General features: G+C 47.2%; 1 long non-coding RNA gene across 2 annotated transcripts in view; it reads right to left on the bottom strand.

The window, feature by feature from the left end:
- Window positions 1–24,921, bottom strand: part of LOC146831025 (uncharacterized) — a 226,232-nt gene that overhangs the window by 97,194 nt on the left and 104,117 nt on the right. For both annotated transcript variants that reach the window (XR_014961515.1, XR_014961514.1), the window contains one exon: window positions 17,944–18,112. This is a non-coding gene — a long non-coding RNA (uncharacterized LOC146831025). The remainder of the gene's footprint in view (window positions 1–17,943; window positions 18,113–24,921) is intronic.

Here is a 24,921-nt window from a genome sequence, read left to right as displayed (position 1 = left end):
GTCGGGTTCTTTCGCCAGGCTTTCTCGAGGGTGCGGCAGTTCTTCTTGGAGTTCTTGAGGTCGTCGTTGAACCATGGGGCTCTCTTGCTTCCGGGCCTACTGGGCTGGGTTTTCAGGGGTGCGAGGTCGTCGGCGCAGTTGGTGATCCACTGTGCGAAGTTGTGGGCTGCTTGGTTGGGGTCCGTTGATCTGGCGGGAGGGTTCTGGTTCAGTGATGTGGTGAGTTGGTCGGTGGTGATCTTGTTCCAGTTCCTGCGGGGAACCTGTTGCGGGAGGTAGCGAGTCGTGGTCTTTCTGAAGCTGAAGTGGACGCAGCTGTGGTCTGTCCAGTGGAGTCCGGTGGAGTGGCTGAAGGAGATGTGCTTGCTGGAGGAGAAGATAGGGTCAAGCGTGTGTCCGGCATAGTGGGTGGGGGTGTTCACCAGTTGCTTGAGTCCGAGGTTGGCGAGGTTGTCCAGCAGGGTGGTGGTGTTGTTGTCGTTCTCCAGGTGGAAGTTGAGGTCCCCTAGGAGGATGTAGTCAGCGGAGGGGAGGGCGTGTGGGCTGATGAAGTCTGCGATGTCTTCGCTGAATTGTGTGCGGGGTCCTGGGGGTCTGTAGATGAGTGTGCCTCTGAGTGTGGTCTTGGGGTCGGTGTGTATCTGGAAGTGAAGATGTTCGGCGGCTGTGAGGGTGTCGTCGGAGTTGGTCGTGATGCGGATGGTATTCTTGTGGACGATGGCGATGCCTCCTCCAGTCTGGTTGACGCAGTCCCTCCGGGTGATCTTGCATCCGTCCGGGATGGCTATGGCGACGTCGGGTGCTGAGGAGGCGTTCATCCAGGTCTCCGTGAGGAAGGCGACGTCCGGAGAGGTGGTGTCGAGTAGGTTCCATAGTTCCACAGCATGTCTGTGGACAGAGCGGGTGTTGAGCAGGATGCACTTCAGGTGATTGCTGTTGGTGCTCGGCTTGGCGGGTGCGGGTGCGTTGCAGGTCCGGATGCAGGAGAACTTGCAGGGTTGGCAGGAGAAGGGTCCGTGGGTGCGTCCTGGGGTGCCTCGGTGGCATCTGGGGAGGCGGCCGGGGTTGAGTGCGCTGAGGGTGGCGGCGTCGTACGTCCGGCAGGTGTGATGGCATCTGCAGGGCCAGGGGGTCTGGCGCTGGGCGCGGTCCAGGCGTGGACGGGCGTAGACGGGCTTGCCTTTGGCGCACCTTCGGCGCACCATTGGCGCGCTCGCTGCACGTGAACGCTGCGCGCATGCGCGGACTCTGCCATAAGTGGAGAGTGTAGGGGGGCGGAGCGAGGGAGGAGCAGCTGGGAGGTGGGAGCGGGGTGGCGAATGGGAGGGTCGAGGGAAACCAGCAGGAGTGGGGGCGGGGGCCGCGGGGGAGCAGCGGCAGGGAGCGGGGTGGGCAACGGTGGGGACAGAAGCGCTAGGGCAACAGGAACAGAAGAGTACAATCAGGGCAAGACTACGGCGAAACAGGGGGCAGAACAGTACACAGCACAAGGCAACAGGAGCAGACAGAACAGTACAAATCAGGGCAATACTACGGCGATCCTACAAACGACAGTGGGGGCACAATCAGGGCAGCGATGCGAGCGGCAGCAGGGAACCGGTGACTTCCTGGAGGGGCCACGCGGCGGGTAGAGCGACCGGCACTGACGAGGTCAGGCTAGGTCACAGCTCCCCGTCGCCCAGTCACTCCATTAAGTAATCAGTGGGAGGGAGGAGCAGCTGGGAGGTGGGAGCGGGGTGGCGAATGGGAGGGTCGAGGGAAACCAGCAGGAGTGGGGGCGGGGGTCGCGGGGGAGCAGCGGCAGGAAGCGGGGTGGGCAACAGCAGGGACAGAAGCGCTAGAGCAACAGGAACAGAAGAGTACAATCAGGGCAAGACTACGGCGAAACAGGGAGCAGAACAGTACACAGCACAAGGCAACAGGAGCAGACAGAACTGTACAAATCAGGGCAATACTACGGCGATCCTACAAACCACAGTGGGGGCACAATCAGGGCAGCGATGCGAGCGGCGGCGGCAGCAGGGAACCAGTGACTTCCTGGAGGGGCCACGCGGCGGGTAGAGCGACCGGCACTGACGAGGCAGATGGCTGCATAAATAGAGACCTAGTGTGACACAGTGTGATCCTGTACCCAGTGAAAACAATGCTATATAGTTACATCAAGTGTAGGCATGCGTCTCTCTCCGAGCAGTTAGATTTCCATTGTCCTGTATATGTCCACCCTTGTGGCTGCAATGATATGGATGTAATGGGCTGAAAAAACTTCAGGGCCTTATTTATGAAGGCTTGCAACACTTTTACGCCGCTGTTGCATCACTTTTTGTGACACAGCAGCGGCGTAAATAATGCGCCATATTACTCCTGATTTACAAAGTGACGCATCTAGGCAAATGCGTCACCTAGTAAACCCCTGCACCACATTAAACTTGCGTCAGGTATAATGTATGCAGACTGGGTGTTCCCCCGCCAAAAAGCCTCATAGAAGTGAGGCAGTGAAATCTATCAGATTCCACTGCGACTCTTCTAGGACACCACTGCATCAAAACCTTACGCCTACCTCATGGCAGGCGTAAGGGTGACGCAGTCCAATGTGTATAGGCCTCCCCAATCAGTGCTGGAGTTGCATCATACTTACGACACAACTCCAGCAATGCGTGACTTTTGGGCCGACAGATACGTCAGGATTCGTGACACATCTTTCATTCCTTGCGACATGGAGCGCTGTACAGTAAATATGGCACATCTATGGTGTCGCAAGGAGGGCGCAGGGAAAAGTGTTGCATCTCTGCTTTCACGCAGCCATACTACACTTTTAATGAATGAGGCCCTTAGTTCCTATGAACAATTTGACGAGTTTTTCCTCTGCATAAACCAGTGTTTCTGAGAGTCCTTCCACTGGGTTCATAATTGTATAGACTTTAACTAGCTGCACAGGGAAACACACTGAAACAGCCGAGGTCATTCTCGCTTGCCTTTCTGTTCTGCTGAGGGATGCTGAGATACCATTAACACCGTAGAAGCTAATTCAGCAGCACGTGACAAGAAACCTGGGTACAAACACCCAAGACAGTTGACATTAATCCATTGATTAAAAAGTAACTTCGTTTAAACTCGTTAGCTTCGAGAAAACACTCTCTGCAAGAAAAATCTACACTAATTATTTTGTTAAGCTTTCGTGCCCAAACTAAAGTTTTACACCTCGAACCGTAGCTGCTATCTACATTATGACGTTTTCCCAAATTGTGCATTGTGTTCGTTCCAATCCGTGCCATTTTGTCACCAACAGAAACGCCAAAGTCTGGGACCTCATAAGCAGTTTGATAAAGAAAATACCATTTTCACATTTCGAATCTATCTCTGCTCTGTCAAGTTGCTGAAATAGTGACATGAAAGGGCATTGTTATTCTGGTGGGCTGTAGAGAAGAATTGTAACTTAACCTTCATGCCCACTAGGAGGCGCTATTGATCTTTCATAGCTCGTTTGACATGTTCACGTTTTCGTACATTCAGCCATGATCTTGAAACCTCACGAGTCCTTTTTGGAGTGTAAAAAACAGCCTCATTGGTAGTACAGTCAGTGAAGGTGATGTTGGGATCTGCCAGACAGTAACACCTAGGAATTAAAGCTTTGATTGGTAGGTGTTACGGTCCTGCAGATCAACACAGTGTAAAAGCCTGCATTACGACTCGACTGTCCCAATATCACGTACACTGAGTGCACTTCCAATGAGGCTGTTTGTTACACTCCACAATGACTCACGAGGTGTTCAGAGATTTCCCCACATGGCTTCAAGAGTATTCATTTTTGGGCTTTCTCTTTGTGTTGTGGGTTACATCAAACTCCTCTGCGTTTATATCACTCTAATATCTAACAGCCACACATAGTGGGGTATAGTCATTGTGTGAGAAAGAGCGCTGTTTGAAATATGGACAGAAAGACGAGCATAATACACCGGTTGCACGGGCACATTGAAGGATTCTACATAGTAAGTCCTTAGGGTGAGCTGTACGAAGCATTTTACCGCATGCAAATGGCCGTTTGTGAGTGGCAAAATACCTTTTAGCATGTAGCAACCAATTTTCCCTCTAATTTGTGTCCTTTGTGTGTAGAAGTGTAAGGTCTCCGTGTGCTACAGCCAAGCCTATGTGCACCAAGATTTCAACCATGTGAGAGTGTAGCTGCAATTATCAGTGGCAAATACCATTCCATACTTGTTTACAAAAAAAATGAAAAAAGACACATTTCCACACATACAGCTCCACCTCATAGAATCTTGAGAGAGATTGTCATTAACAAGCCAAATTAGCGCACTGCACTGAGATTTTTTATACATGAAACATTAGCAAACTAAGAGGCACAAATGTTCTCACAGAAGGCCTGTACATGGCCGAGATTATAGAGCAACATTATAGTTGATTAAATCAAACAAAATACGTTTTTGTGCAATTAGTATTCTGAACTCGCCTACTTAAAAGTGCTTTCTTACCCAATAATGAAGAAAAAGGAGGCATTCTTTTAAAATAAAGTATTTGCCTGAGATCACACAATTCAAGCAGGAATGACCTGTTTTTTTCTGGTTTCACTTTGTACAAATCGGCCTGTAAATGAGTATATATTTGTCTTTCCTTGTGTTGACGCTTGGTTTTTACCTCTGTCTACGTTTTTAATAGTTTTAATATAGCGCAAACTTGACCTGAAGGTAATTAAGGTTTTATGTGAGCACCAGTTACATTACACGACCTCACATTCATTTTTGAGAAGGCTCAGGGATTTTACCTGATTAGCCCAGACTAACAGGATGTCGAGTCCACATCGAGACATGACCCCGGTCTACCAGTTCCAAAGTCAGCAGCTCTGGCCATAAAGCCACATCCTAGGAAGAGGGAAGGTGACTGTAAGTAGCCACATTACAGCTCGGCTCATTGTGGACTAGAAGTCACTAACAGGACCTCGAGCTGAGCCAGACTACAGACTCCAGTTTTCAGTGGCTCGCCCACCTCTAGACAGAACGTTGATGAACAACTAGGTTAGCAGAACATTATCACCTTACGCTACAAAGAAGGGAACACCCATTCCTAAAGTGCAGGGACACCACAAATTACCAGAGTGACATTGACTAACACTGGGTCATTGTGACACTGTACTGCTTGGGACAGGTAAGGACAACTGGAGGCACTCTGGGGTTCCTATGTACAGATATGCTTTGTCTTTATTTCTACCAACAGCCTGCAGATGCCGCTTGCTGAATACATAAGCAGACAACACTTTAAAAAGGGCGTGTGAGCTGCCTGATGGTCCCTGACTGACAAGTAAACAAAAACAGACAGGTCCTTTTACAAATGAACACAGATTACTTCAGTTGTTGTTCTTTTGAAATATCTCGACAGGGCCCTTGCAGGCCTTAAACCTGAATAGTAGCCAGCATTTCGTTTACAAAGGTGACATCGGTAACGTTTCCAAAAATTTCCACAACAAGCACATCACTTAGGGCCTGTGCACTAAAGCACAAAGAGTGGGTAGGCTAATCATTATCTCCCAACATCAGCAGGAGCCCTCGCATCTGCTGTCCGCTGTAAATCACTAGAAATGCCCATGGTACTGAGATTAAAATGCCTGTTCTCTGCAAGCCACGGGGCGTGCGCTTGGACGCCGAACAATGCAGATTTCACAAAATATATTTATACCCTTGTTTCCTGTTCAACCGCTCTTTCCCGATGAAGGCGCCTAGACACAATTTTGCTCTATCGAGCATTTTTGGGAAGCTTGTCTAATCTCAAAGCTCTTCCCTCATTCCCTCTTCCTGCGCCCACCTTTACTCTACCCTCTCAGCCTTTGAGGCAGCTTCAGTACTGAACTCAGGCCACATCAACCAACATAAACATTTTCCTCAACACTCTCAATCTATCACTATCCTCGCCCAGGCTTTCATATAGGCATGCCATGGATTCCAAAATACAGAAAAACAGACCTTTTAGGCACAACTAATACAACAAGCGTTTGCAATGCAACAGGTCTCGCATTATTAAAGTTTGAGCTATTGGTGTTGTATTATTTAGCAATGCCAATAGCTCAAACTTTAATCGTGCGGGGCGCAGTTGACGCACGAAAAAAGGAGAAAAGATAATAGTGTTAAAGTTGATAGAGGAAAGAAAAGGGAAACAGACAGTCACGTGTAATGTGAAGAAAGCACACTGGACACTTTAAAAAAAAATGTTAGCCAACAAAGCAAATTATGACCGATGCAGCGGCCTGTCAGTCTGTAATTGGCACATTACAGCCGCCATCTCTGTAAAGCTGCCTGCCAGTCTGTAATTGACAGATTACAGCCGCCATCTTTGTGAAGCGGCCCACCTTCTGGTGCGGAACTTCGGTGGAATAAATACGGTATAAATAAGCAGAGACGGGTGAGGAATTCAGGGAGGAGCCGCAGGCCTGGCGCCTATGGTATGTATATCTCTCTCATGAAACAAGGTGTGATCCGAATGTATAACAGTGAATTTATGATATTTATTTTCGGACATATATATTGATTGCAATGAAGGCTAGCATCTTGCATTAGCATACAGCTTTATGTGGAATATGAGATTGTTGTATTTATTAATATTGGCACAGCATACATGGACTCAAATTTGTATTATACTTTACTATTATGCATTTCATTTAAAAGTTAAGAGCACACTATTCGTGAAGTATGTCAATATGGACTTTAGCTTTCCCTAATGAGTGTTCCTTGTGTAATTAGCTACTTAGTTATGTAATTAAGATGATGTTTTAGGAATTGTTTAGGTATGTTAACCACGGAGGGTTTTAATGGAGCATATGTGTATCTTGACGAATAGGTAGTGCTTTGAATGGAACAGCCCACTTGGGCTACATTTCTTTGATATTGACTTCCTTTATAATTGTTTTAGCTGTTGTGGCATTATTCTAATTTGTTTAATTTTACTCACCACATTTAATATTTATATTAGCAATGCTAATCACAATGAGTTTATTCTTGATTGAATGTATAATATTTAGGAGTGAACCCACCATGGGTAACTAATAAAATGAAAAGCCTGATAGGATTTGCCAGATTCTTTGTGATTTAGTATCTATCACTTTTTATTTTTAATTTCAAAAGTAACGAGTATTATGTAATTTTGTGTTCACTCGTTTCACATGAACGCCCATTTGAAATGCAGAGCATATGTAAATGAATTATGACCCATACGATAATATCTAAGATTTTGGCAATCTTGACGAAAGTCTTTTCTGCTCGTCTATTATGATGACGCGCCACCTTTTTGTAAATACACACGCATGATGGCGCCTCACTATCATTGGGTAAGACTACAGGACAGCCAAAATGAGGCTGGTGGTAATTTAGGTAGCACACAAATACATTTGGAGCTGAACTAAAATTTGTGGACTGCAGTTTCTTCACGAAGCGTACCATAAAAGGAAAAGGGCAAAAAGAGTTTACACGGGGGCCGCTGACTCCGCTCGATGCCGACGCGCCCTTCGATCTTGTGCGCAAATGAAGATTTGCAGAACCTGTAGCAAAATGGCATGTTGGAAATAAACCCTAAAAATATACCGAACCTGCCATTGACCTTCTGAGAGTCCAAACACTAACATTTGTGATGGCGTGCAGCGAAGACCATATAGCAGTTCTGCACCCACAGCAGGGACTCAGCCCGATGAAAGTTGTTAAATATGCATTAACAACTTCTAACTAGAAGCGACTCCGAGGTCATATCTTAGAATAATGAGCCACATCCTAAATCTCAGCTTAAGCCAATACAGAGTCAACTGGAGAGGTTTCATGGTCACTGGGTGTTTTTAGCAAAATGCTACAAAACAATGACACAATGTTCTAAAGGACTATTGTCCACTTCAAATAGGAGTGTAGAAACTTTTCAAAACGTAGCTTATAAACTTTATTTCTAAATGCTCCCTCAGAAAGGCTATCCTTGCGAAGAGAATACAAAAAACAGTTAAATACATCAACAGCGTTTATCAGATTTAAAGGGTAAAGGAGGATATACCTTAGGAAAGAAAAGCAAAGAGGAATAGAAAAGAGTTTAACAGTAACAGTTGGACCCAAAGGAAGAGAGTGAAACTGCACTGCTGCAAAGCAGGAGGGTATGGTTTTAGGAAACATTTATCACAAGAAACTCCTAGTAAGAGAGCAGTTGGTAATAAAATCCAACCTAAGAACATGTGCTGGTAAAACAGAACTGATGATAAGGACAAGAAACTTACACACTGAGGGGGGGGGGGGAGGAGGAGAGAGAGAGCGACAAAGAGGAACAAGTGAAAAAGGCAGAGGTGAGAAAGAATCACAGAAGAGGGAGAGTACAGAGGAGACAGAGGGAAAAGAAAGCAAGAGGAGAGAGAGAGGGAGAAACAGGCAACAGAGGCAGATGGAGACGGAGAGGAGACCAGAAGCGATGGAAGGGAGTAGAGATACTGAGAGGGAAGAAACAGACAAACAAGTGAAAAAAAGGGAACACACCTAAGTGAAAGTACATATCCCAGAAGAAGGCTGAGAAAAGGAGTCTGACTCAACTGGGTTGAGGGCCAGAGGCAGGCGCTTCACCAAGGGACCAACAACATTTTCAGCATGGATAATCAGCTGTATCTTGCACTACTTCTAGAGGCAAGGAGCATTCAAGGAGAACAATTTCACCATAGTCCCATCTACCTACCCCCCAACACACAGAAAAAGAGCAAAAAGCATCACCGAGGAGACTGGCTCATGATCCTTCCAATGACAGCTTATTGGTGGACATGGACTTCGCTTGCAGAACCAAGAGCAAGCAGCGCCTTTAGCGTGTAGTTTGTGGGTCAAAATCAATTAAAAAAGAAAGCTTCGAAGAACACCATGTAGCCGTAAAGCTGTGTTCAATTAAATATATGTCTGCGTGAATCATCTGTGCTTCCACAATCATACAGGCTGCACCTCAATCCAATCTATGTGAGCAGCACGCGCCTGACAGTGTCTGAACTTCGGACTTGTCAAGACACATTGCCTTTCACAGTCAGGTTATTTTAGCTTGCAGGGGAGCTCAAATGCCATTCCAAACACTTCCCTCTTACTCATGCAAACGGTATCCATTTTCAAATGGAAAATACGACACAGTATGGTTTAGGCTCCGAATCAGAAGTTCAAAATGAAGCTTTGGCCACAAAAAACAAGCAACAAAGTGTTTTGGAGCCGCAAAGCCACAAGTAAAGCGATCGCGAAACTGAAAGCAATCGCTTTTGGAAACATAGGAAACCGCGAGTGGAGCGCTCGCGTGCGCCACAGCAAGCCATATGGTTTCAATTATCGCGCCTGTGTCTGGGCACGATAACTGAAACCATATGGCAGCAATGCGCGTAATAGACACCAATAGGCCATGGGCGGAGCAATGCGCCAGCCTTTGGCCTATTGCGTGCTGTCTTAAAAACAAACAAGCAGGCAAAGGCCAATAGCAGGACACAAAAGTAACAAGCATTTGCAATGCAATAGGTCTCGCAATGATAGAGTTTGAGCTATTGGCATTGTAAATAGGCATTGTCTTTTACAATGTCAGTAGCATAAACTTGCATAAAAGCAGTGTATGGAGTGTAGCAGTGTGTGATGTGCAACATTGTGTGGTGTGTAGTAGTGTGTGGCGTGCAGCAGTGTGTGGCGTGCAGCAGTGTGTAGCGTGCAGCATGCAGCAATGAGTATTTCAGCAGTGTGCAGCAGTGTGTGACGTGCATCAGGGTGCGGTGTGCAGTAGTGTGTGTTGTGCAGTAGCGTTTTGTGTAGCATTGTGCGATGTGCAGCAGTGTGCGTTGTGCAGCAGTGTGAGGCGTGTAGCAGTGTGAGGCGTGTAGCAGTGTGAGGCGTGTAGCAGTGTGAGGTGTGCAGCAGTGTGAGGTGTGCAGCAGTGTGTGGCGTGCAGCAGTGTGTGGCGTGCAGCAGTTAAGGGTGCAGCATTGTGAGGCGTGCAGCAGTGTGTAATGCAGCAGAGTGTGCATTATTGTGTGGTGTGCTGTAGTGTGAGGTGTGCAGCAGTGTGTGGCATGCAGTAGTGTGTTTTGTGCAGTGACATGCAGCAGTGTGGCGTGCAGCAGTGTGTGGCGTGTAGCAGTATGTGGCGTGCAGTAGTGTGAGGCGTGCAGCAGTGTGAGGCGTGCATCAGTGTGAGCTGCGCAGCTAATTTTTTGTTTTAATAATGCATATCTTAAGAATATAGGTTTTTAAATTTATTTGGTAAACATGCATTTTCTGTTATAACATTAATAATTATTTGGTTATATTAATACACATTGTAATTTAAGCCCTTTTAAAAAAAATATTATGCAAAGTATGTGTAAAAACAGTAAGCATTTTTAATTATTTTTTTTGCATTTAAATCAGTTTTTGTTGAATAGTAGGTGTTACGAAAACATTTTAATAATAAGGTAAATATTACACATATTTATTTTTTTAATGCACAGTGTAATGTTGATAGCTATGTACGTTTTTGAAAATGAATTTAAAAAAAAAACATAAGCAAAAATAATGTTATGAGCAAGGTAATAGCTGTAAGTTTACCAATGCCGAGATTTTTGCATTGTAAAAGCTTGTTTAATGCTTTTGTGTTATGGTTTATCACTTTTAAGTAAAGACTTTAAACACGTATACACGTGTTTACAATATGTGTTCAAATATGCATATAATTAGTGCGTTGCTGAAAGAGCAACATCGTAAAAGCAATATATAAAATATATCTTTATTTATAGAGTATTTTTAATAACAACTAACATTTATCTTAAAACTGTTCGTCATGCTGAACGTATGCTAGTTGGGAAAAAAAAATATCACGTGATACGACCTTGCTAGCGTGCTCGTGCACATTGCTGCTGGGAGCATTTTGCTTTCGTTTATACACAGGCACAATGGAAACGTTAGCTGGATGGGCACACGGAAACTCGTAGCGAGGCTATTTTAAATGCTGCTAACTGTAAGTACCTTAAAAGATTATTACATTAAGAGGAGCGTAGAATCCTAGCATGATGAAATAGTTGTAAGAATGCTAAAGTAAAAGGATTGAATGTTGTAAGAAGAGAAAAGGTATGGCGTAGTAACCGCGTTGGTAGTGTAGTGTTTATGTATTGCAGATAGAGTAAGTGCTAGGTTGCAGGGGAGTATAGACTATATTTAAATATTAGTGTTAGTAGGAGAGCGCAAATGGGTAAATACGAGTAAAAATGTGTTTGGAGCCATGCTAATTATGTAGCAACGCAAGAGGCAAATTAACGTGGCGAAAACAGTCAACTAAGCAAACGCTGATGTGAGTCACTGAATGCTGGGGCCTATGTATGAGCGTTCACAGACACTAATGAGGAAGAAAGTGAAACTGGATACTGACTTGCTGAGGGAAGAGAGACAGGAGATGTGCACGCCGCGTGGCTGAAAGCGCGTACACCAACTCAAATCCGCCGAGACCATGCGCGTGCCCATCTCCTGTCCCACTTCCGAGGCAAGTCAGTAACAATAGATCTCGCTGGCGACAGCGCTTCGCGCTGCGTTCGCCAGGCGAGACCTAAAAACACACGCACGAGTGTGTACAATTCCAGGCTCCGTTTCGGAACCCCGGACAAAAGGACACTTGCTGCGCAAGCAGTGCTACGCAGTACATCGCTAGGCGCGAGACCTAAAAACGTGGGTCATGCAGCTTACAGGCACTTAATGTACAGAACACAGGGAAAGCACACACCCTGGTTTGAAACCGAGGCAGATTGTGAGCCCACGATAAAAACATGAGGTGAATGGGAATCAGTGAGTCACAGAGAGGTCGAGATATATCATTCTGCACGGCTCATGACTCTAGACATGCACTCTGCACAGGAATGCACACTGGTGCCACTGGCACACTACATGACTAACACAAATACAGGTCTGTCATTTGGAGAGGGAGCGGGATGCTGACTGACAGAACGAGCTCGTGCACGATTATTGCACAGCATTAAAAAATACATTTATCAGTAAAGCGAGCGTCATTATGCGAGATTCCACTGCTGCTTGTTAAGCCCTGAAGATGCTGCCCATCTCTCAAACGAACGCAGCAAGTGGCATGTGCAGACGCAACTTGCAACGCAACTTGTGACCCTCTGCACCCTTAACAGACTACCATGGATGAGGAAAACTGACCTGCTGCTCGTACCCTCCTCTTACACGGCGGTATTCTCCTTCACCCGAAATCTCCTCCACTGCTCCCCATGCGCCATAAACAAGAAAGTGAGTTTGTTCCTGTGCCGCTTGCATTTTTTAAGCAGAGGTGCGAAATGGTATCTCATGTGAAGATGTACTAATGTGTGCGCACTTCACAACAGAGGCTGCGCGCGTGAGACAGGTAGAGTGCGCGCTGCGCTGGAAAGTACCCTACAAGTAACTGCTCCCAAATTAGAATGAGACAGCCTTTACGGCTTCACGGCTGTCAGAAATAGTATGTTTCCTATTGCAGCTTGTGCTGCGGGCCACAGCACAAGCCGCAATAGGAAAAATACACTTTTTAAACATTCATGCGCCGTGTGGCAGGCCCCATGCGAAGACTGCCATATTATGCATGGATGTTTGGGGGGCACCGCGGGTGCTCTCCAGGCCTAATAGCGGAGGCCACGTGGGGATGGGGACCCTGCTTTTTTAGGGCATCCTGATGCCTCTGCTCCTCCATTGAGCACTAGGCCCTGAAAGGTCCTTAGCGCCGCTCAGCACGGCCAGCAGACACTGCTATGGCAATGTTCTTCCTGTTTCCCCCATACAAAGGCACAGTGGCATTTCCTTTTTCTTTCCCCCCCAGGGCACACAGTCACACTAAGCGAGGCAGCGCCCACGTTTTCAGGGTGTTAATTTTGTCTTTGTTGGTCTTAGGGACAGTGGGGGACCCGGAGAAATAAATGATTATAAGTGGGGAACACTCATACCCTCACTCCTGGTGGTGATTTAATTTTCTCCAGAGGCCTGGCTTCCCCAGGATGTTTTAAGAAGGTGGGATGTGTACTAACATGCGCGCCCCTAGGCCACTTTGGTTTCCTAGAGGAGCCGCCCTGGTTTTCTTATTTTACCCCTGCCCTATTGGGCCAATTTGGGTGATACTGGTGTCCCAGTGCTCCTTGTGGTCAACCTTAGCCGCCAAGAATCCGGTTTCCTGTCTGGGCACCTGAAACCTCTCCTGGGGACAGGATATTCCTCAGCAGAATCCCTAGGGCCACTAAGGCGGAGTGCTCTACCTCCCTGCACTGTCCACGTCCTATAGCTCCTTAGCCGCTTGCAAGGCACCTGTGTGCTAGCAGGAGTAAGGAGCCTCCTTCTTCTGTAAGTATCACACCTGCAGGACGAGTCCATAAAAGATCCAGGGTAAGCTTCTGAGGTTACCCTCAGCAAGTCCACTCATCTACTTTCCCCCAAGGGTGCATGGGGGGCCAGTGCTGCTGTCCCTTGATAAACAAATCTCACTCACTGGGTGCCAAATGAAGTAAAAAGTCTTTGAATCCAATCTTGCAGTAGGGGTCAGGTGACTCCTCTCTTCCAGATGGGTGTTACTTTAACATCACTTTCTGCAGGTCAAGACTGTCCTCAAAAGTCTCTCCATTGTGCGGGGGAGGTGGGGAGTTCCAGAAGGTAGGCAACTTTGCCCAATCCTAGGGTGACACATCATCAATCCACCCCTGTCCGAATCCTCCTGCACAGCATTTTGGGACTTTCCAAGATGGCGCAATCAAATAGCCCGTTGAAAGAGCCCAAGCCTTGCCAATAACTAAATATCAGCCTGCTTCCTTCCATCCAAAACATCAATGGGCAGCCCCTGTTTTAATTGGCTTCAGAGATCTGGCTGTCCCCCTTTGCTTCTGTGGGGTTGAAACTTTTCAGGCCATGTCAGTGGGAAATGTAATAGCACATGCAGATTTCAACCACACCGTCTCTTCTCACAGGAGCAGGCCACATTTCTGACAAATGGCCCTATTGTGTGGGGCAGCTTTTGATCCTCCAGCTGGCGGGAAGAGCAATTACCTTGAACCAGTTAGAGAATAATGATAAATATTGAGGTGCAACAAGGGAGTGCAGATATGTGCAAATTAATTAAAGATCTGCAATCAGTATACTGGTTTCCTATTGGACTGTTGCTTCGCACTCATCTTTGGTGAAATCGTACTTGTGGTGCAGATTTTGCCCATTGGGTATAATACAGTACGCACACTGCTGGCTGCAGTGAAGTACTTCAGATGGGCCCATCTACACTATTAATGCCCACTGATAGTATAATTTCTACACAGGTCAGCACCAATCAATGAAGGGTCTCTTTTGCAACAGGCTACTAATGCACAAACACCGGGCTGAACAAGATGGTAGTCTCACATGCTCAGTCCACATGTGAGCTCATTCATTTGTGCATGTGTTGAGCACAACCAACCCAGAGCTTCTTACTCTAGCGTAGCAGCTGGCTTTATCTTAAAAGACAGACACTCGTGGTTAAGCACTCCCAATCGATCATAACAGAGCTTACAGTGAATGATACTAACTTATGCAGAAGTCCATAGACCAGGTAGTCCAAAATGTGAAAAATCCAGGGCGAGTAAAAGGGCAGAATCCATTTCTTACACCAGTTATATGACATTCTTTTATGTCCCTGTTCAATGGGATGAAATTTGACCACCCTTCCAACTATGAAATTATAAATTAAGAATGTAAGAAATTATATTATTATTTGGGGTGGGCAACTGGCCGCCTCAAGGAGTAATCACATCCCTTCTCAGTATGACCCCACAAAGTCCCTAAATTATGACACTGAGCAGACAGGCTTAACTTAGGGCCATGTGTAGAGTTTTTATGCAGTACTAAAACAGGAACATAGTCAAAATGCCAAAAACGAAAAATTCCAAAGCAAACTGGAAAGATAGAGTAATGTTTGCCACACAAAATGCCACTACAATGGCAAAAATCCAATCAGTAGAGCTACAGAGATAATGTTTTAACATTTTAAGTATTATCTAGCACCAAGAAAAAGTAAAGCTCTAACGATACTCAGTGGTTACTATAGACTGGGACCTAGGAGTATTTCAGGCTGACCTCAAAGGAGCTTGAGTCAGATACACCCACCAGATTCATCCTAGTAAAAGGTTTTACTGACTTAGTGACATATTTATAAGGATTTAACGACGCCGTAAGCGTACATTTTTTGACCCTACAGCAGCTTTTTTTTATTAAATTGCCATATTTACATATTGTCGCGAAGACCCTTTAGCAACATTTTCACACAGTTAGCAACAATTTTTCAGAGCGCCACTTCAGTTAGCGTGACCTACTGAAACTTAAATGCAAGGTAGGTGTTCCCGCGTTAAAACTCCTTCAAAACAAACAAGCGATATTCATAAGAATTTCCTTGTACGCTGCTAAAATAGAAAAACTGCGGCTAAGTTCCATTCGTGGCACGTGTTTACTGCTAGGAATTACCTGGTCTTAAAAATTACGCTGAAACACTTGTATAAAAGTAGAACTCCCCCAATTCATCCTTGGTAAGCTCAACTATGCCATGGATCTTCTACTATTGCAGCTGGGAGCACCAAGGTGCCACCACCATCACCACCACAGAGGCAGCACCGGAGAAGGGAGTGGATCTACCGCCAGAGGATCACACTCATTCACCTCCGGCAAAAGGTGGTTATAGCGCATTACTGACTTAGGAGAGGGTCTATTGTCCACATCCTGAACCAGATAGCGCCAAGGCTGCAGCCCACATCCCAACGCTGCACTAACATCCCTCTACAGACTAAGCTATTCGTTGTCCTCCACATGTTGGCGTCAGGAACTTTTCAACCTGCCAGAGTGGCAGGAGTATCAAAGGCATCCTTTTCCAGGTTCCTCCGTACTGTCCTGGATGCCATTATAAGCCTGACGCCATAGTACCTCCACTTCTCAAATGCTGTGGAAGAAAAACTCGACCATAAGCAAGGCTTTTATGCTATTGCTGGCTTCCCACATGTGTTGGGGGCAAAGGACTGCACCCATGTGCAACTTGTGCCTCCTGCAGAAACTGAACACATTTACAGAAACAGGAAGCACAACTACTCCATGATTGAGCAGGCTACTGTGGACCAGCTTGGTGTTTTCATCAATGTAGTTACAAAGTACCCTGGCAGTGTGCACGACTCCTACAGTGGGTGTTCTGCAGGGTGCGAGACATCTTATGTATTTCTTCCACACATGTGTATGTGTGCATTGATCCCGCTGTGCGTTGAAGACAAAGGTCCAGACAACCAACTTACTGTCACACAGTTATGTGACCATGACGATGAGTGGCTTATCCTGAACCTAGTACACTTGCATCACATGTGGCTATCCACAACAGACTGATATTGCAAGCTGTTACGAGGTGATGTGGCATGCAGCACCCAAGATGAAAGTTTGTTTTTTGTGATGGTCAGATTTCCCAAGGGATGGTCCTTTTTGATTAGACATGGTGCGATAAGCACATTATCTTTGTTACCCAGAATATTTCCACATACACAGGACTGCCCCATACTAAGACGGAGCGTGTCCTCCCGTTATGTTTTTCCCTGCAGTGGCAATAATGCCAAAAGGAAAGCTGCAAGACAGACAACTTTAAGCCAGGATTCAAGGATGGCTGCATTGGTGCACAGCAGACCTATTTACAACAGCACAGGGGTGTGCACATGGATAAGACATACTCCCGTATATAGGGTCCCTCCATGCATTTGTGAAAGGATGCATGTTGACATAAACCAATTTGTATGCATTTGCAATCAGCTACTTTTGACATTAACTAGGGTCCATGTTCCACATATGTACATAGGTGTCATTCACCACAAAACCCAGGGCGAAAAATACTATGTCATATTGTCAGCAGAACATCACTTTTATCGACATTCTGATGGAGAAATGCACTTCTCCTTATTGGCAATGCAGCGTTTAGCCAGTTACCGTTGATTAATGCCACCTTGTGAGTGAGTCCCTTTCCCACCCTCCCATGAAAGAGAAGTGCAATGCGTGTTTCTATGAGCATTCCGCCAGAACAGGCATGTACATGTTTGACTATCCCATATCTACAAGGCTGGATCAGACCCAACAACTAAAGACAGGTAAACACTGGGGCCTTATTTACAACCCATTGTGCCACCAGTATGTCACTTTTTCTAATATTGAGTAGACGAGTCAGCTGCGCAAGGGGCTTGTAAATTATGGCCCTGTTCTCAGGAGACCAAAATGTGGAAAACACAATTATACATTTCTCGTCAAATTTTGCTCTTTGTACATGTTCTGCATTCTGCTGCACACATAGAAACAGCAAATCTCCTGTAAGGATTGTTTCTATGCAGGAAGGTGTTCCTTCCTGCATACCAACAATTGGCACTGCTGCGCAGATACCCTAGCAGCATGGCACAAAGGTGGCTCCGCTTGAGCCAGTACATTTTAAAGACCTCAGGGCTAAGGAACATGCAGGGGTGTGTTGTATTTTTTGTGCCTACAGCGCACCCCTGCATTTCTATTCGGTCGGAGCACCGTGCTACCAATTTTGGGATAACACCGTGCTCCGCTAGATTATGGTATATATGTCCCATAGTTAGTACAAGAAAGCGCCATATCTTGACAACAATGCACATGACTGCTATTACAATGTGTGTTAATCTAGAATGACTGAGATTTGCAACACTGTCTGATGCAGACATTTAGGTAAGAGACACATGACTGTTTACTTGTCAATGTTTGTGCACATTAAGGGTTTAGTTACAAGACCCTTGTGCCACCGGTATGTCACTTTCAATAATGGAAAAAGTGACATACCAGCAGCACAAAGGACTTGGAATAAGCCCCAGAGTACCTATGCGGCTACTTTTTGACCTGCACACAATGTGAGATAGCGCTGAGGCATAGGTGCCTAGACTGTACAACATGACATATTTTCCCCCTTGTTGTTACTTACCATATTGTTGATGTAGTGGATCATAGTCAGCACAGTCAGCACTGTCTGTAACGATCCTGTCCGAAGACGGGTACTCATCAGGACATCCCCAACTCCAACAATGATTGCACAGAGTATTAGGGCGATCAAGTGAGGGAAGGGAAAGGAAGGGAACAGCAGGGAGCAGAATCTGTAAAACAAAGAACAACACGATGAAAATACAAGTGCATGCAACACTACACTCAAATGGTCTCACTAGGTTTATCCAGTACCCGACAGGTTTCACAACTCAAGCAGCCTTCCCCCTACACTCCAAAGCACGGTATTTCTTCATACCCAGTACGACACTACATAGAGTGTCTCTGACAGTATTATCCAGGTGGTAGGAAAAGGGAGGCTACCAGTATATTGCCAACAGTCACCGTTCCAAACAATACCCCAAGGAGTGACCACTCGTTTAACGTCACAGGTGTTTTCCTGATCCTTTCCCAAATATAAATCAAATCAAATAAATCAGGCTGCTTCGTCGGAGCTCTTTCTGGGAACCATAAAAGTAATTAAGTCTTGCAATCCTGGTCGGTCAATGGTGAGAGAGGTATAGCGTGTCTCTCCGTCGCGCACTAAAAAACGGAACAAACAAAAAGGAGTCTCACCCTGTGGGGGGGGATTAGCAGAATCCAAATACACTCTACTCACGGCAGTCCGAAGTATCCACTCTTACCTTAGAGCACAGTGTTTTTTTTTTTTTTAATGTGACGAGTTCTCACCCAAGTAGGCAACCCCGTGAAGGAACGGAAGTCCTTCCTCTGTCTCCTGAGCGGTGCTGAGGAAGCTGAGCGTTTGCGATTGCGATTCTCCCGCCTTCCAAGGCGTGGGCTGGAAACGCTCGCCGAGGTCGCAGCTCCAAGCTGCTGAAATCCGGGAAAACAAACAAGGTCCGTGAAATGGACGCGACCGCGCGTCTGCTTCGCTTCGATATCCGGTTCTGAATGCAACAGGCTCGCATCCAGTATAACGCATGCCTACCAGGCGTGTTTCGTCCTATTGAAGGACGTGGCTCCGCCCCCCGCATAGCAGGGCTTTCTGGGACATGTAGTTCAATGCAGGCGCAACGCTTGCCGTTCCTGACAGTAGGTCCCCCTGCCAGGTGCCTCCTAGAACCAGGTTTATCGGGATGTTTACGGTAGAAAGTGTTGACTGCAACCGGGGCATGTACATTGGTGCAAGGTTCCCATGAATCATCTTCCGGGGTGTAGCCTTTCCATGACACCAGAAACCACAACTTCCCTCTCTTGTACTTGGAATCCAAAATGCTCTTCACCTCGTATTCCAGCCCACCGTTCTTAGCTATCGGAGGAGGCGATCTCCGCTTTGCTCCTACTGCGGCCTTCAGAAGACTGCAGTGGAACACCGGATGGATCCGGAGAGAGCATGGTAACCTCAACTGCTACGCCACTTGATTGATCCTCTTCACCACCGGGTAAGGGCCTATGTACTTAGGATGAAACACACTGCGTAGTTTAAACCGGATGTTTCTGTTGGACAACTACACCATGTCTCCCGCATCGTACTGAGGTCCATCAATCCGGTGGCGATCTTCCCATCCTTTATAAGTCAGTTTTGCCCGCAACAGCTGTTTCCTCACCTTCTTGTGTACCTCCTGCAGGGCTTTGATATGGGCACGAACAGAGGGCTGATTGGCTATGTCTTCGGGCAGGTCAATGGGCAAGATAGGGGCACAGAAGCCATAATTGGCTGCGAACAGAGAGACACCCGTAGAGCTATGTGAAGCATTGATGTAAGCCAACTCAGCCATCCATAACATGGAAACCCAGGATTCCTGTGCTTCATTGGCGTAACACCTCAGGTACTTCTTCAACGTCTGGTTGAGCCTCTCAGTCTGCCCATCTGTCTGCGGATGGAAGCTCGTAGACACCGCAGACTCCATGTGCAAGGCTTGGCACCACATCCTCCAGAAACTCGCTATGAACTGCGGGCCCCTATCCAACACAATGACCTTGGGGGTTCCGTGTAGCTTAACAATGTTCTGGAGCACTAGCTGTGCAGTTTGTCCGGCTGTGGGCAGATTTTTGCAGGGAACGAAATGATCCATTTTGGTAAGGCTGTCCACTACCACCAGAAGCGCGGAATACCCCTGATCCCTGGGTAGACCTGTGACAAAGTCCAAACTGATGTGCTGCCATGGCAAGTGAGGAGTAGGCATGGGAATCAGTCTCCCTTTCTTTTTTGTCGTGTCCCCTTTTCCTCGAGCACAGCTCTCGCACCTTAAGACCCAACCTTTGATATCTCGGACCAACGTATCCCACAAGAAATGTCTTTGCATCAATAGGATAGTCTTACGAATGCCGGGATGTCCAGCCAACGGTGAATCGTGACACAAAGCATAGGCCTTCTTCCTTAAAGGCACTGTGGGGAGATACAGCTTACCGCTCTGAAAAGGCAAACCATGCTTAATGGCTCGGGTAGGCTTCGCTCCAGCCCATTCCTCCCACTCTTGGGTGGTCCTGTAGCGCCGAACTTCTTCCAGGTACTGTTCGGCCTTGAGAACGCACACCACCTTAGAGGGATTAATGATGGCTGCAGGAGGGACGATGGCCTGGTCGCCATTGGAAGCCAGACGGGACAAGGAATCTGCTTTGTGGTTCTCCGCTCCAGGCCGGAATGTGATGATGAAGTCGTACTCCTCAAAGAAGAGCATCCACCTCATCTGTCTTTGGGATAGATGTCTAGCGGTCTTGATGTATTGGAGGTTCCGATGGTCGGAGTACACCGTGATGGGATACCGGGCTCCCCACAAATATGGACGTCATTCCTGGAAGGCCTTTTTGTTGGACAACTCCTCCTCCGTGATGTTGTAATTCCTTTCTGCCGGATTAAGCTTTCGGGACAGATAAGTTACCGGATGTAGCCGTCCTGTATGTTTGTCTCTTTGGGAGAGGATAGCCCCTATTGCCTCATCGGAAGCATCGGCTTCTACTATGAAGGGAGCGTCCAACTGGGGATGCCTGAGAACTGGTGCAGAGGTAAAAGCGTGTTTCAAGTATTTAAAGGCATCTGCGGCTTCTTTGGTCCATTCGAAGGGTGCTCCTTTTCTGAGGAGCCTGGTGATCGGAATCGCCTTTTGTGAGAAGTCATGGATAAACCTGCGATAGTAGTTGGCGAACCCAAGGAAGCTTTGCACACCTTTGACATTTGTTGGTACCGGCCATTCCTGTACAGCCTGTACCTTCCTTTCTGCCATACCCAAACCTTCAGGACGGAGCATAACCCCCAAAAACTCTACCTCATGCACCCCAAACTCACACTTGCTTAACTTGCAGTATAATCGGTGCTTCCGTAGAGCCTCCAGGACCTGTATGACATGTCCCTGGTGATCTTCCTCCGACTTCGAGTAAATCAGTATGTCGTCTATATAGACGACTACTGTATGATCCACGTACTCTTTTAGGACGACATTCGGGAAGAACTGAAATGCCGCAGGGGCGTTGCAGTCTGAACAGCATCACGGTGTACTCGAATAGGCCACAGCGTGTCTTGAAGGCTGTCTTCCACTCGTCCCCCTCTCGCATGCGTATCAAATGATACGCCCCTCTAAGATCTAGCCTAGTATAGACCTTTGCCTCACACACCTGGTCCAACAAAACGGGTATAAGGGGTAGTGGGTAACGATTACGAATTGTGTTTTTGTTTAGCATGCAGTAGTCGCAGCAGGCTCTCAACTCTCCACTTGCCTTTGCTATGACAAACAGAGGGGATGCTGCCGGAGAACGGGATGGCCTAATGAACCCTATTTTCAAGAAATGGTCCAAATAATCCCTTAGGTGTTGGGTCTCAGGCTCTGACAGGGCATATACTCGACAAGCCGGGATGGTGGCTCCTTCTACAAAGTCGATCTGGCAGCCATACCGCCTATAGGGTGGGAGGCTTTCTGCCTGGGTTTCGCTGAACACATCAGCGTATGGTATATATTCGCTCAGCAGAACTATCTCCTTCTCGGCGGCCATGGCCACCAAATACGGGTGGGCCAAGGTCGTCACACAGGAGATAGGTTCGAGGGATATATGATCCCTGCACGCTTCTGACAGGAACTGTACGGTCTTGTCTCCCCAATTTATGGTGGGGTTGTGGTGGCAGAACCATGGCATCCCCAGTATCACCTCATACTGAGGTGCGTCAATGATATTTAAAGCCAGGTCCTCTATGTGTTGTCCCCCTCCTACCCCAACCGACAGATGTACTGTCTCCGTTTGCTCCGTAATGAGCCCTGATTTAAGGGGTTTGCCATCCACGGCCAAAACGTCCTCAGGGATTTCCAGGGGCATCCTGTGTATGTCTAGGTGTTGAACCAAACCGTTATCTATGAAGTTCCCGGTAGCCCCGGAGTCTAACATGGTCTTTACCTGGAAGATGTGCTGTTTATACTCTAGACCCATCAGGAGCACTATATGGGACTCTGTAGTCTTCACCCGAGTGGTGTCCAAAGAAGGTATCCTCCATTCCTTATCCACCACCGGCCCTGAAGAAACAGCAGAAACACTGCTAAGGTCGGTGCTCGATGTCGATGCTGCCGCCTTCTTGTTTCTATATGTACCCCCTGGTGTTTTGGGCCTAGCGGGGCACTCACGAACGTAGTGCCCTTTCTTTCCGCAGTACATACATAACCCCTGAGTACGTCTGCTTTCCCTCTCACTCCTGGAGAGGGGTGCCCGTAGGGCACTGACCTCCATAGGTTCTTAGGAGGCTTCGCTCCCTGGCATGTCTCTTTTGAAGCTCCTATCCAGCAGGGACAATGGCTTTTCCCCCCTACGTCTTTCTCCCCCTCTATCGGCTATACGTCCAACCAGCCTCAATGCAAGACTGATGAGATCTGTACAAGACGAGGCTGTGGATCTATCCTAGCTATGACGTCCTTCAGATCGTCACAAAGGCCTTGGTAAAAAAGGGACATCCTTTTTTCCTCTGGCCATGCTGCTTCCGTCACCAGTCTGTTGAAAGTGGTCAGGTAGGACACCAGGTCGCGTCTCCCTTGTCTTAACTCCAGGAGTTCTTTATCGGTGCTGAAGGTAGTGGTTCTTCTGTAGAACACCCCTTCCAAAGCCGATCGGAAATCATCCCAGTCTGACAAAATAGGGTCGTTATTCCGTACCAGAGGCACCGCCCAGTTGGCGGCATCCCCTATCGGGTATGATATAGCAAAAGCTACCCTAGAGTGATGGTTAGTAAACTATGAGGGCTTGCACGAGGAATGCATCATGATCTGGGTTAAAAACACCTGTATCTTTAGGGGGTCACGGCATAGCGTTCAGGGCTGGCTAACGGAATGGGGGAAGGAACGGTAACATGTATTTGGGGGCTCCCCGAAGCTATCGCAAATGGGTTTTTGGTGAGTTTTTCCACCCTTTCCCTCAGGGCCGCAGTCTCTGCTCTGGAGGCTGCCAACTCCTGCTGAACCAATGCCAATGCCCCTAGAACCTCCTCCATAATCACCCCGTATTACGGCACACAAACCGGGAGGAGTAGGTATCGTGGGTGCGTTATTCTGTAACGATCCTGCCCGAAGACGGGTACTCCTCAGGATTCGTGCGACGCAATAGGGGTTCCACCCCTTGACATCCCCAACTCCTACAATGACTGCACAGAGTATTAGGGCGATCAAGTGAGGGAAGGGAAAGGAAGGGAACAGCAGGGAGTAGAATCTGTAAAACAAAGAACAGCACAATGAAAATACAAGTGCATGCAACACTACACTCAAATGGTCTCACTAGGTTTATCCAGTACCTGACAGGTTTCACAACTCAAGCAGCCTTCCCCTTACACTCCAAAGCACTGTATTTCTTCATACCCAGTACGATACTACATAGAGTGTCTCTGACAGTGTTATCCAGGTGGTAGGAAAAGGGAGGCTACCAGTATATTGCCAACAGTCACCGTTCCAAACAATACCCCAAGGAGTGACCACTCGTTTAACGTCACAGGTGTTTTCCTGATCCTTTCCCAAATATAAATCAAATCAAATAAATCAGGCTCCTTTGTCGGAGCTCTTTCTAGGAACCATAAAAGTAATTAAGTCTTGCAATCCTGGTGGGTCAATGGTGAGAGAGGTATAGCGCGTCTCTCCGTCGCGCTCTAAAAATCAGAACAAACAAAAAGGAGTCTCACCCTGTGGGGGGATTAGCAGAATCCAAGATCTCTCTACTCATGGCAGTCCAAAGTATCCGCTCTTACCTTAGAGCGCAGTGTTTTTTTTTTTAATGCGACGAGTTCTCACCCAAGTAGGCAACCCCGTGAAAGAACGGAAGTCCTTCCTCTGTCTCCTAAGCGGTGCTGAGAAAGCCAAGCGTTTGTGATGGCGCTTCTCCCGCCTTCCAAGGTGCGGGCTGGAAACGCTCGCCGAGGTCGCAGCTCCAAGCTACTGAAATCCGGGAAAACAAACCAGGTCTGTGAAATAGACGCGACCGCGCGTCTGCTTCGCTTCGATATCCGGGTCTGAATGCAACAGGCTCGCATCCAGTAGAACGCATGCCTACCAGGTGTGTTTTGTCCTATTTAAGGACGTGGCTCCGCCCCCTGCATAGTAGGGCTTTCTGGGACATGTAGTTCAATGCAGGCGCAATGCTTGCCGTTCCGGACACTGTGCAGTCCCTCTACTCCAACCACCGACTACTCACAGATGACTGTAGCCACCTGTTCCTCCAAGACATCGAGTTCCTCCTGGGGCGCCACTTCCGGTCTGCAGTGCGGCTTGTCGATTGCTGACCAGTTTCTGCTTAGTCTTGCGGACCAAATGTGTTTCTCTTCAAAATGGCTCATGTACAGACACGCTATACTTGGCGCAAAGGTGCTGCCCATGGAAGTCCCATGGACTTGGAGGAATAGCTGATCTTCAAATTTAAAGCAATTTTCTGTGAGAGCCAGATGCATTACTTTTATGACTCATTCCACTGGTGCCTCCCATTGCCATTCCTCCTTGCGTAGTAG

Source organism: Triturus cristatus, chromosome 5_1 (assembly GCF_964204655.1).
Source record: "Triturus cristatus chromosome 5_1, aTriCri1.1, whole genome shotgun sequence".
NCBI classification, from domain to species: domain Eukaryota; kingdom Metazoa; phylum Chordata; class Amphibia; order Caudata; family Salamandridae; genus Triturus; species Triturus cristatus.
This window is presented reverse-complemented; position numbering and strand designations above follow the sequence as displayed.